The sequence below is a fragment of the Cimex lectularius genome, unplaced genomic scaffold, assembly GCF_000648675.2.
Source record: "Cimex lectularius strain Harlan isolate CLEC.00 unplaced genomic scaffold, Clec_2.1 scaffold2, whole genome shotgun sequence".
Classification (NCBI taxonomy): domain Eukaryota; kingdom Metazoa; phylum Arthropoda; class Insecta; order Hemiptera; family Cimicidae; genus Cimex; species Cimex lectularius.
The window spans coordinates 5,166,583-5,178,950 of NW_019394219.1; the positions used below are offsets into that span (position 1 = coordinate 5,166,583).

General features: G+C 37.8%; 1 long non-coding RNA gene and 1 other non-coding gene across 2 annotated transcripts in view; both read left to right on the top strand.

The window, feature by feature from the left end:
* The window catches only part of LOC106666846, a 198,505-nt gene that overhangs the window by 161,955 nt on the left and 24,182 nt on the right, over positions 1-12,368 (top strand). The gene's annotated exons all lie outside the window — the stretch shown is intronic.
* On the top strand, positions 1,098-1,244 carry LOC112128285. The gene has a single exon (XR_002910936.1). It is a non-coding gene; the product is annotated as a U4 spliceosomal RNA (small nuclear RNA).

The following is a 12,368-nucleotide window of genomic DNA, read 5'->3' on the forward strand; positions in this document are numbered from 1 at the left end:
TTTGACCTCGTTTAATTTGGTTTACATTAAAATGGGAATGTTGTAAGTAATATAACGACAAAATTACATATACTTAGTTTGAAATAAAATACAAAAAATATGGGTGTCCTGTTCAGACACTACTCAACGAAAATAGTGTAATTTTTTTTTTTCGGGGCTTCCGACATCTAGGTCATTTCAGCCCCCACTAAGTCTATATTCTATACACGTTCATACAAATAAATACATTCATACACATAAATACATCCATACAGTACACTCATTCCGTTTGGTCGGTGGAGTACTTGATATTCCTCCACCGACCTACACTTAAACTAAACTAGATTGGGGTCGATGGGGTACTTTTATAAATATTCCGCCATCGACCCCGAACACACACTCACCCGCTTTCATCGTTCGAGGGGCGATGATGACGTTATATTCACCCTCACCCCTCGCCATTCACGCTAATAAATACATGCACACAGACAAAACATATAGACACATAACACATAAGACATACTATATACAATAAAAAACCCCAATTTCCCCTAAAAAGCGGAACAGGGGACTCTGAAACTCGCTACCATGCTCGAGGACTCTTCTTAAATCCGGCGGCATGCCTACACGCTCTCTGTATGGAGCCAAGGCATGACACGCCTCTATTATGTGGGACACATCGAGCAACCTTTCTCTGCATAAAGGGCACCTGCGCGGGCTTTGGCCCAAAAGCAGGTGCCCATGTGTCAACCGAGTATGGCCAATCCTCAGTCGGGTGAGGACGATCCCTCGTCTCCTGCTCAGATTCTCTGAGGGCCATCTACCGGTCGTGCTCTTGACTCGCAAGAGCCTCTCCGACGACCCCGCCCACTGACGCTGCCATCTTTCTTTTATCATATTTTTAACTGCGTGTTTAGCGTCAGGGGGCCTGATCGCGATGGTCCGATCTGGAGGGTGGGACGTACCGGCTTTCGCCGCCTCGTCCGCGCGTTCGTTACCCTCCAGGCCGACGTGTCCGGGAATCCAGACAACAACCACCGTTTTTCCGAGAGGCTCCAGCTCCGCGTATTTCTCTAACAAGAGCACGACGAGAGGGTCCACAGAGAACCTCTCGCGTATACCTTGCGCAGTGGCAATATCGTAATCAGTGAAGTTCTACTGAGATGCGATTATTGCTAGTTGAATAGTGTAATTGTATGAGCAAAACTGTGAAATAAATTGTTAGTTAAATTTTATGAGCAAAACCGTGTAATAAATTATTAGTTAAATTCATTATATGGTATTTCGGTGTTTTGATCAATTTTCTACAAAACCATTAAAATTATTTGTTTTTTAAAATAAAAACTAATGGATTTTCGATCTCAGTTAATTTGGTTTATATTAAAATAAGTATGTTGTAATTAATATAACGACATTAATACATGTAGGTTAAATAAAAATATGAGTGTCCAGTTCTTTTGTCTTCGACTGTACTCGATGCTACCCGTCGAAAATAACGGACAGTGGGGATTGCACAGCTAGAGTTGGGTAGCGTTGCATACCATCGGACAGATGTTCACTGGGGTAATACAATCTTACGGAAAATTGGACTTTGGATTGGCGTCAGGTAGCATCGGGTAAAGTATCATAGCGTTGCATCCGGTAAGTGTGTTCCCCGCTTAAAACTTCCAACGAAGCCCCGAAAAGCCATACCCAGTCGAAGGATTAATTAAAAAATTATTTTCTGTGACTGTATACGTTCAGTATATGTTGAAAAAATAAATGGTGGAGCGAGTGTGTTGTTCAACCTTTTTAAAAATGAATTAAAAATCTTTTAAAAAAAAAATGAATTAAAAATCTTTTTTTAAAAACTCAATATATGTTTCTAAATTAAAAGTTAATTAAAAAAATACAGCAAATTTGGATGTGTTTGATCATCATATTTCCCATTAATTAGTAGAAATGTTATTGATATATTATTTGAAGTTTTAAACAAAACTTGTGCTCCTAATCGTACGCTGTTATATGTTGTGTTTAGGGAGAATTTTATCGCCCCCTGTAGACTGTGCCGAGCGGTTATTCCGTAAACAACTGCAATGATCCGCGGTGGCTGACTGCCACTGTTGGAGCCGGTCCAGATTTTTCTATTTAAAATCCGTTTATTTATCTCGGAATTAGCGGTTCCCTTAAAACGTTTTGTTGCATTTCAGTCGGGGCCCTCGTTCGTTAAACCTGACCGGCCTCAAACCGAAAGCGATGAAAGCGTGAGCTTTCCAAGGTTCAACTGTCAAAAACAACGCCTGTCAATTTCTCGGCTCGACTAAAATTGTCTCCCTTCAGAAAATTTCACATCGGATTAGTTTACAGATGTTGTTTAATTGAAGCGATAATTTTTGGCAGGAAAGCCAAGGCTTTTTATACGGTAAGACCCAGATACGACACTAATCGCCATCATTAATAAAAATATTTTTTTTCAAGACAGGCGTAATTATAAACGAATTTTTTGTTTCGATGACAGAATTTTTTTTTTTTTTTTTTTTTTATAGGTTGATTTATTCTGTGTCTTACCTTCAGAAGGTTGCAGTGAAATGCTGAGTTCCAACTGTGACCATCCGCCCACGTTTTCCTGCCGTCCACAGTTTTAAAAATTTCATGGATCGTGCTGTTCTTAGTATTTGAAAAATTGTTATTTTGGAAAACAAATTTAAGCAAATATTTTGTAAGTACTGTTTTTGTACGAATACATGTTGCATATACGATTTAATTGAAAAATCGCTTACAATTCCGCCATGTAAATCGAGAAAAAAATATATACGTTTCAAATCCATTTATTTTGAAAATTTACTTAAAGAACGATAAACTAAAATCACTACCTGCTCTTTTTCGTTTTACTTATAGGAAAGTTTAATTTCTTGGATTTATTTGCTTTGCGTCATTTGCGCCCTTCATTAAATTTATAAAACTTAACAGATAAATTCCTTAAATATATGAGCATTATTTTTTAATGACTGATTTGTTTGGAATGATACAATTTCATTTTAAAAAATCAAATTCTTTCTCTATTTAGTCAGAACTCATTATCCAGTTGCATAAAAATGATTACCCTTATAGATTTTAATTTAATTGTACATAATAGAATATATTATTATCTCAAACTTTCCTGTTTTGCTGGAAGTTTGTCGAGAGGCAGTCTAATGATGAATAATTTCAACAATTCCAAAGGGAATATATTTTTCTTTACCTGTACTTTTTAAGTATTGAATTACGCATACCTTGCTGACAAAAAATAGTATTTATCCTTTATTCACACACAATTTGCAACTTACCGAAATGTTTCTTGAGGTACTTTTTTTTCTTCATAATAATGTAGATCGTTGGTATTTTTAGTTTTTTGATATAACCGCGTCTCATATTTTTGGCATCATCATATTTGTCTTACTAGTTGTTCTGGGCTCTCAGAAAACTCTTTGAAATTTTATTTCAATTTTTCGAATTTAATTCCTTTGGTTGGCCCTTCGACCTTCTTTCCCGTTCCTTCATCAAATTTATGTTACTTGGTCATGCTTTCTAATTAAGCTTTACATATAATAATGGCCATTATCTAGTGCTTCATGAAATTAAGTCATTAGTCGTGTATATTTATACACCCACTTATTATTGTCACGAAAGCTTTTGCGCGTCCTCTACTCTAAAAAGTTATCATTTTTTCCAAAACGAGAAAATGACTCGACGAATTTCATCTGGAAACGCGAGACACGAAGGATAAAATTGGATGCTTAGAAAAAGTTTAAACAATATAAGTGAGTAAGTGGGCATGAGAAGGGCGGATGGGGCCAATTTACATGACATTTAGGCACAATGCAGTTATCAGGGCAAGAAGGCGGCTGAATGCTAAGAAGGGGGGGTTACGAGAGTAGAGCAACATCAATTTGCCTCTTTCCGTCAATAGCGTTTTTTTTAATATAAACCTTATTTAAAGTTTCATTTTTATAATTTGCATAGCCGGCGGCTGGTGTTCATGTTAATTTTCTGGGAGGATGATTGAAGCTAAGGTTGAAAACAATGTCCACGTAATTGTCCCCAGCGCAAAATAATGAAAGCAATGTGGCGACTTCCAAACAGTACAACGAATTTCGAAATAAACATTTTTTTCCACAAATTCTGATGTGTATTGATTTTTCGGTGTTTTTGTTAAAGCAATATCTGTACGGGCCGTTTTGGTCGTAATGAACTTTTCGTATTTGTTCAACGGAAGATTTAGTTCCTGCAGAGAATAGTTCAATTTGGTGAGGAGAGAGTTATCAGACTTAAGCTTACAAGTCGTAATTTGGAAAAGGCCCGACAATTCATATCCCGGAAAGAGGTCACTAATTCATCTTCCTCCTTCTCAAGAAAACGTTAAACATCGTCTACGATAACAAGCCGTTATAAAACCCAGCATTGCCGTTTCAACATTTTGGTTAAATGACTTTGTCTCTGTGTTCATAATGAGACCGAATAATACCTTCTTCTCTTGAGAGGGCACAAGGAGAAAAAAATAGAAAATAAAATATTTTGAGGGGGCGCAATTATCGAAAAATTCACGTTAGACGATGATAAACAAAAATTCACCTCGCCTGCTCTATCAAGACATAGAGGTCAGACGGACGTGATCGAAGTGCAGATAAAACGGCAGAAGAAGATACTACGATGAACCGACGATCCAAGTTTGGCGAAGGCAGATGAAGAATTCCCGTGCAGACGACAAAGACACCGTGTATAGAGAAGTAGACTAATCAAGCCGAAAAAGGGTGAGTATGTGTAGACCAAGTCGAGCAAAAGAGTGCGAAATAAACTATCAATGCCAGTTATGAGATATACCGTTTTTTCTTAAAAACCCTCCGGCAAAAAGGGGCTTTCTTTGTCCTTTTTGACCTCCTTCCTTCTTTCTTTGATCCAGTGCTGCCTTGATCTATGCCAGCAAAAATGAATTTAAACAAATTGTCCTTTTGAGATTTCAACTTTACTTGGACTTTATGCTTGATGATGCTCAATGATATTTCCCAAGTTCTGTAACCTTCTGGCGTATTGTACTTTTCCTAATTCCTTAGTTTATGGTTCCTAATATCCTCTTCATATTGTCCCAAGATTATTGGATATCATTTTTTTACGATGTTAGGAAAGGCGCATATTTGGAGGTGACCGGTGCCTGCGACGTGACACATGTAGTGCCTCTTTTGTAACATAGAGGTATAATGAGGTTCCCAAATACTCGGTCGTCCTTAAAAGGATAATGAGGATCTTTAACGTCCACACCTGGCTCATGGCCTTATCGGACCTTTTGATTCTCAAGATGGGAGCTGACGCACCTCCGCATACGAGTGATGTGTGTTACAACCGCAGCGTTGGTGTAGAAGCTGTCCCAACCACGAGGGGCCAAGACGAACCTCGCTCCCCACTTGCCCATTCCGAGTGGTTAGGCCCGCATTGAGCATGCCGGGCGCAAAGGGCTACCTAGGCCGAAATATATCAGCCTGGTTTTCCTCGCACTTCCTTGATAGAAAAGGCTACTCTATCTCCGAGAGTATTGGGGGCTTCCCCAGCGTAGAAACTTCCGGATCCGCTCCGACAGTGGTGTTGTTTAAAGTGTAATTGCTAACCACCCCTTAGAGGAGACTGCCTTCGGTAAAGTTTGCCATTCGTGTACATTACATACTTCGAGTAGGAACAACCGACCACTATCCATTCCCATCCGCCACTTCTCACGTTTTCGAGGGACTCCATTAGCGTATTCTAAGTGTCCTCAAAGCAATAGGCTTCGATGGGGCGATCCTTCCAATCCCGTGTGGCCGGGTTTATAGCGGTGGTCATACGCAAGTATTCGGGTCGCAGATAGAAGGACAGCCTCTTCTCTAAATTCCCGCCTGGGGCGTCACTACGAACCACTACGAATCCATTCCCAATGTAGCAGGGGTTGGACTTTGAAAAAAAAAACCCGTAGTACAGATGGTTATGCAGCCTCCGCCGTCTATGCAGACAAGATCCTAGAGATGCATGGAGCCGTGGTAATGGCACAATGTTTGTGCCGCCTGATGAGGTCATTTTGACACTTCTTTTCCCCGATGGACATTAAAGGACAGTAACAAGATGTAGCTGAAAATGGAAGCAGAGGAAACCAATGTTGAACGTAAATCTATTATCATCAGTTTTATTATAGAATTATATTTATAAACGTATCTGACTTTACAATAAATACTTTACAGCATTGTAACGTCATGTCGCTCTTCCGCGTCGTGTCTAAGCGTCTCTATATGCAATAATAAGGAAGTCACGATACGCTATTTAAGTTTATTTCCTTTGGGGATTCTTCTTTGTTGATGAGAAATATAAAGTAGTACTTTACATGTATATAACAAAAGTCAAAAACTGTGAGACAGCAGTTTAGTTATTAGAGATAATTTTAATTGGCTAAGGTAGAGAGAGAGAGAGAGAGAGAGAGAGAGAGAGAGAGAGAGAGAGTGTGTGTGTAAACATCACACAAAAAATGTGGAGAATGGTAAGGTAGGTTGACTCGTCGACAGAGGTTTTCTTTCTAATTTAAACCAATGATTCTTCCTTTGTCAACCCCGATGAAAAGCTTTTAATTTCTATCAGAAACATCCGGGAACAAAGGTAGAACCAATTGCCTACCACATACACACACGAATGAAATATCAAAGCTTGGAAATGAAAAAAGATTTCAATGGACGTTGCGGGGTTGCGAAGGCGAAATGGGGCTCCATCGTCGAGGTTGATGCAACCTGACTTCACCCCTTACAACAAAAAATCTACCCTCTTTTTCCTAAAGTTTAATTTTCGTCTTTAATATAGATACGAAAACAATTTCACAATTATGGAAATATCATTTTTTGCGGCAGCCAATAACAATTTAATATCTCAACATTTTTATAAGCACGAAAAAGGAACTTTTTTCTGATACAACAAGAATTAACCGGCTCCGGAGTACCAGCGTTAGCGCGTTTCTCATGAGTGCAGGTGCTAGTCATAGTGTAAGTGTTGTGACAGAAAGAAGAATACTATGCACATATTATAAATAAATTATTATTTAAAAAAAGTCTAGGTAGATGTTGAACAGGAGGGGATAATGCACAACCTTTGCCTAATCTCTTTACTTGAAGCCTCAATAATGCCAACCTTCCTGCCGATACCTGATATATGTCGTATTAACCTACATTATTTGCTAGCACAACAAAAGCATACTTGCTATTCATTTTTAAAAATGAAAAAAATTGCAACCAATAATTAGAAATGTGAATGGTTTGAAGTGGCAATTCTTGATTTGATTCTTTCAGCGTTTAGAGTGAATCAATTTTAAGTTGCGTTTTAATCTTGTGATCGGACGTGCATTGTCTCTAATTCCGTTCGAAAGTTGGCCCAAATCTCCGATACTGATGGAATCGACGTTGGGAATCATTTATCTCCCGGTAACTGGTACCATTAAGTGCTTGACAGACGGAACTCTATGAAGGGCCCTGAGATAAATTTGATGTGAGCAAGTTGCAAGTATTTTACGGTGGGGGGTGGAGCACTGGAGCCGATATCAACTTTGCCAATATCCCTAACTACAGTTGACGTTCGAACTGGGAAAACAAGACTTGGAATTACTTTGAACTAACGGTCAGCGTCTTTCCCGTACCTTCACCCATCCACCGACTTTCATATCGACCAAATGCGTTTTTCATTCGTGGCCGACCTATTCTCGCGCGATCAAAACGGTTTGGAACCACAAAAATATAAAGATTGAATCGAACTGTTTTTAAATTGCTGCACGAGAGTGAGATGTTACGACTATCACTTGGGTAAAATCTATTATTGAATATAAAATGAAAATCAAGCGATTCCAAAAATTTAAATATCAAAACGTCAGAGCAGATGAGAAACGTGAACTATGTCCTAAGTTTTCAATTGGACAAGTGCTGTTGATAAACCCCATTGGCCATCAGTCTAGATTATACCCATAATCATAAGTCATTGCAAAAATCATTATACCTACAATTAATTAAGGTTTTTAGTTGAGATAAAAAAGTAAATGGCACGAGCGGGATTTGAACCCACGATCTTCAGCTTAATACGCCGCTGCTGTACCACTTCAGCTATCGTGACCTTGATCCACTCGAACACTAACTTCCCATCTCAACCGCACCTTTTGAATTTTCCCTCCTTTTTGCCATTTTTCAAATGTCGTGTAATCGGACTGGATTCTCGACAACAAATAAAATGGCCACGGAGAGCTTTAGTGAAGTATACTTCATTTTAAATCATTAAATTCACTAATTTCGTGGTCCGCTTGCCCAATTAATATATTACAATTAATTAAGGTTTTTAGTTGAGATAGGGGACCGCGGTAGCCGAGTGGTTAGCATGAGTGACTCTCACGCCGCGGTCGTGGGTTCGATTCCCACCGTCGCCTCTGCCCCTTTTTTCCCGATAACCCCCAATTTGAACACACAAGAATTCGTACTATGGCTAATATGCAAGATCATAAGGCCTAAAAAAAAATAAAAAAAATAAAAAAAGTTACTGGCACGAGCGGGATTCGAACCCACGATCTTCCGCTAGATACACCGCTGCTCTACCACTTGAGCTATGGTGACCTCGAAAAAAAGGTAGGAAAATTCAAAAGGTGCGGTTGAGATGGGAAGTTAGTGTCCGAGTGGATCGAGGTCACGATAGCTGAAGTGGTACAGCAGCGGCGTATTAAGCCGAAGATCGTGAGTTCGAATCCCGCTCGTTCCATTGACGTTTTTATCTCAACTAAAAACCTTAATTAATTGTAATATATTAATTGGTCAAGCGGACCACGAAATTAGTGAACATAATACCTACACTATTCTACCCTCCCAAAATTTTGTTAACTTTAAACGATGTTTGTAAATCCCAGGCTCTGAAGATGATCTCAATAAAGACCGAAACGTTGGCACGATAAAGAAAATGTTTTTCTGAAACCTACATCACACCAGACCGCATCTCACGATTACCTGAATTAATTATTGACTAACGGTCACTAATCACCACACATTTTTAGACATATTTAAGGTTATCTTGCCCTAATGATGTCGATAGCTTGGCAGTAGCAACTAAATTTGCTCTCTTCTTCAAAGCCATACAGTGATCATAAATGAAAAAGTGGTCGACATTTCTAATACTTTATCCACAAATGGTCGACTCCTGCTTACAGTCAACAAAACTCTCTAGGTGCCAAGTTTAATGCGCGTTAAATTGCCATCTCCTTGTACCTGGTGTGAATGTTTATTGACTCGGACGAGTGTCCCGTTTGAAAATAAAACCTTTAACTACCAGGAGGGAAATATAATTCCTTTGCTCTATTGGAACTCGTTCTACCACTGTGAAAAGAAATGAATGTAATCTTGTAGCTGATCTCCGGATGCCAAAATATCATTTATTATTTCGAGCGTAATAATATATTCGAGCGACACACCAGCGTTGTCTTGACGAATTTTTACCTTTTGCGGTTTATCTTAAGACCTATGCCGTTCTGGTGGATATCATCCGTGTGTTTATTAACTTATTTTTAAATATCGTCTTCAACAAGTGCAAAAACGTCAAGATGGATATTTGACTAAAAACCAGTATTTGATAAAATAAACAAAAAATATATTTTCAACAATTTGTGTTGATACGGTAAAAAAAAATTTAAAAAAACGAAAGTAAGATTGTCTTTTGAGGTCTGAGGAGTAAACCTTTAGTCGATATTCCGATCATTTTGATTTGCCTATCATTCCTGATTTAGTCGTTTAAAAGCTCTCCGGTTTCTCGCCATCTTCAGCGAAAGTTGAGACTTTGATGATAGGGTTCGATCAAACTACCATGTTCTTTTTATACAAAAATCTAAATAAATAATAACAAAGCATACGTATCAGATAATATACTTCAACGGTTTCAGGTCGAAAAGTTGGTTACTTCAATGTCCGAAGTACAATGAAAGCCTTAAAAGTTTCCGACTACTCACTCTACAGACTGCAGTCACGCAAATCTAACGTTTCAACGAAAGACAAACTGACAATCTACAAGACAACATTAAAATCATACGACTAGAACTGTGGAGCTATAACAGACCTTGAAGGCTTGTTGTTGTTTGTTTTGGTTTTCTTTAGTGTTAAATTGTAAGATGCCAGAAGTGAATAAAAAAAATTTTTTAAAAATTATAAAAAAAAATGCTATCTTTGCACTCGCAAATTACTAACAAATGACACACTTCAATTCGTGCCAACATACCTAATATGTATCCTAACGTCTAATAGCCTACAACTTTATAGGATAGGGGATGTATCTATTATGAATGAGAGTATAAGGACAGGACAGAAATTAACAAAAGAAATGTATTGGTCTCATTTAATTATTTAAGAATAAAAGATACTAATGTGTAAACAAAAAACAGCTGTTACATTCATGGCTGCCATGTTGGTCACCTACGCCCTAACGGTTAGCCATGTGTCAACATTTGCGACCTAACATCTAACATTGGCTCGGACCTGTTAGATCGAGCAATGTTAACTAGCCGATTCTTACAAGTCTACGTCTTCTTTTTTTTCGATCTTACAAGACCTAACAGACGTAACAGGGTTAACACAAAGATCATCAATACCCCTATTATTATGATATTACTATCCTATTACCTAATTATAATATATTATCTGTTCATCGTCTATGACTTGAATATGGTTGTGGTATATCTCTCTTCAGTTACCATTACCACAGAAAGTCTCATATTATTTTCTCGAGGTTAACTAATTAATGATGCCCTATTCGTGGAAGGAAACTTCTTAAAAATTTCGATAAAATGCTGAAATTGTTGGATGCTTAAAAATTAGAATTTCTTCCGTGTCTGAAGTTTGATAAAAGCCACAGTACCTCATAATCTTATGTAATGGAATAATTATTTTCATTATTTCATCACATTAGTCAACACATATAATGACTATTTTAACTGTTAATGTTTCGTAATTGGATATGTTTGCATGCATAATTTCGGTTACAGCTTTAATTAAACAAAAAGTTTTGGGTGGGTTGTGAACTGTTTTAGTGAGGTTGTAAATTAAATGTTAACGTTGCACATTAAATTTGTCTCTAAAAGGTATGGAATTAAGAGATAAGTGGGTAGGTCGGTAAGAGCGAAGACTTTAATAATGAAAAGGATCTGGGAACAGCCGACGGAGAAAAAAGTTGACGCGGCGAAAAATGGGTGAAAACCCCTAAGCGGTAATTCAAAAGTGCGATGACCCCATCAGATAGAACAAATGGAGGAATTAGAGGTCAGGAAATTGGCTAAAGTTTTATTTCAACGGAACAACGGAATGAAATATATTGTTTTTTCCATTCCTAAAAGCAGTCGGTAGGATTTAAAATGTCGTGAGGTAATCTGGACTCTCGCGTTATCAAAAAATTATGTAGACAAAGAAATTGTATTATTTCTGAAAACGTAAATACAATACAAATAACAAAGTGTCCTTCCTTATTATTTAATATTAAACAAAGTTAATATAATAAATTTTTTTTTTCAATTAATAAATATTTATGAAAGGTATTGGTTGAGATAAAAAGTCAGTGTCACGAGCGAGGTTCGAACCTACGACCTTCGGCTAAATGCGACGCTGCTATACCACTTGAGCTTCTACTTTCCATCTCAACCTCACCTCGCGAATTTTCCCTCCTTTCTGCCACTTTTCAAATGTCGTGTAATCTATTTGATTCTCGGCGACAAATGAAATGGCCACGGAGAGTTTTCTTGAAGATATACTCCAGTTTAGTTATTAAATCCATTACAGTTCGTGGTCCGAGTTGAGATAAAAAAGTCAGTGTCACGAGCAGGATTCGAACCCACCACCTTCGACACCAACTTCCCATCTCTCAAGTGGTAGAGTAGCGGCGTATTTAGCCGAAGGTCGTGGGTTCGAATCCCGCTGTGACACTGACTTTTTTATCTCAACCAATATCTTTCATAAATATTTATTAATTGAAAAAGGTTAATTTGTCAATCGGACCACGAACTGTAATGGTTAAATATTATTGATTATTTAAAAAGCCGCAGTAGTGGTAAGCATTGTGTCTAAATAAATTGTTTTTAATAAATAAACTTCATTAATAAATCTTTTTGTAAATAAAAATTAATCCAAAGAATTAAACCAAACAACATATTTTACACAGCTTCATGGATATAGATATATGCAACTAAAATATAAAACAATTAATTAAGGTTTTTAGTCGAGATAAAAAAGTCAGTGGCACGAGCGGGATTCGAACCCACGATCTTCGGCTAGATACGCCGCTGCTCTACCACTTGAGCTATCGTTACCTCGATCCGCTCGGACATTAACTTCCTATCTCAACCGCACCTTTTGAATTTTCCCTCC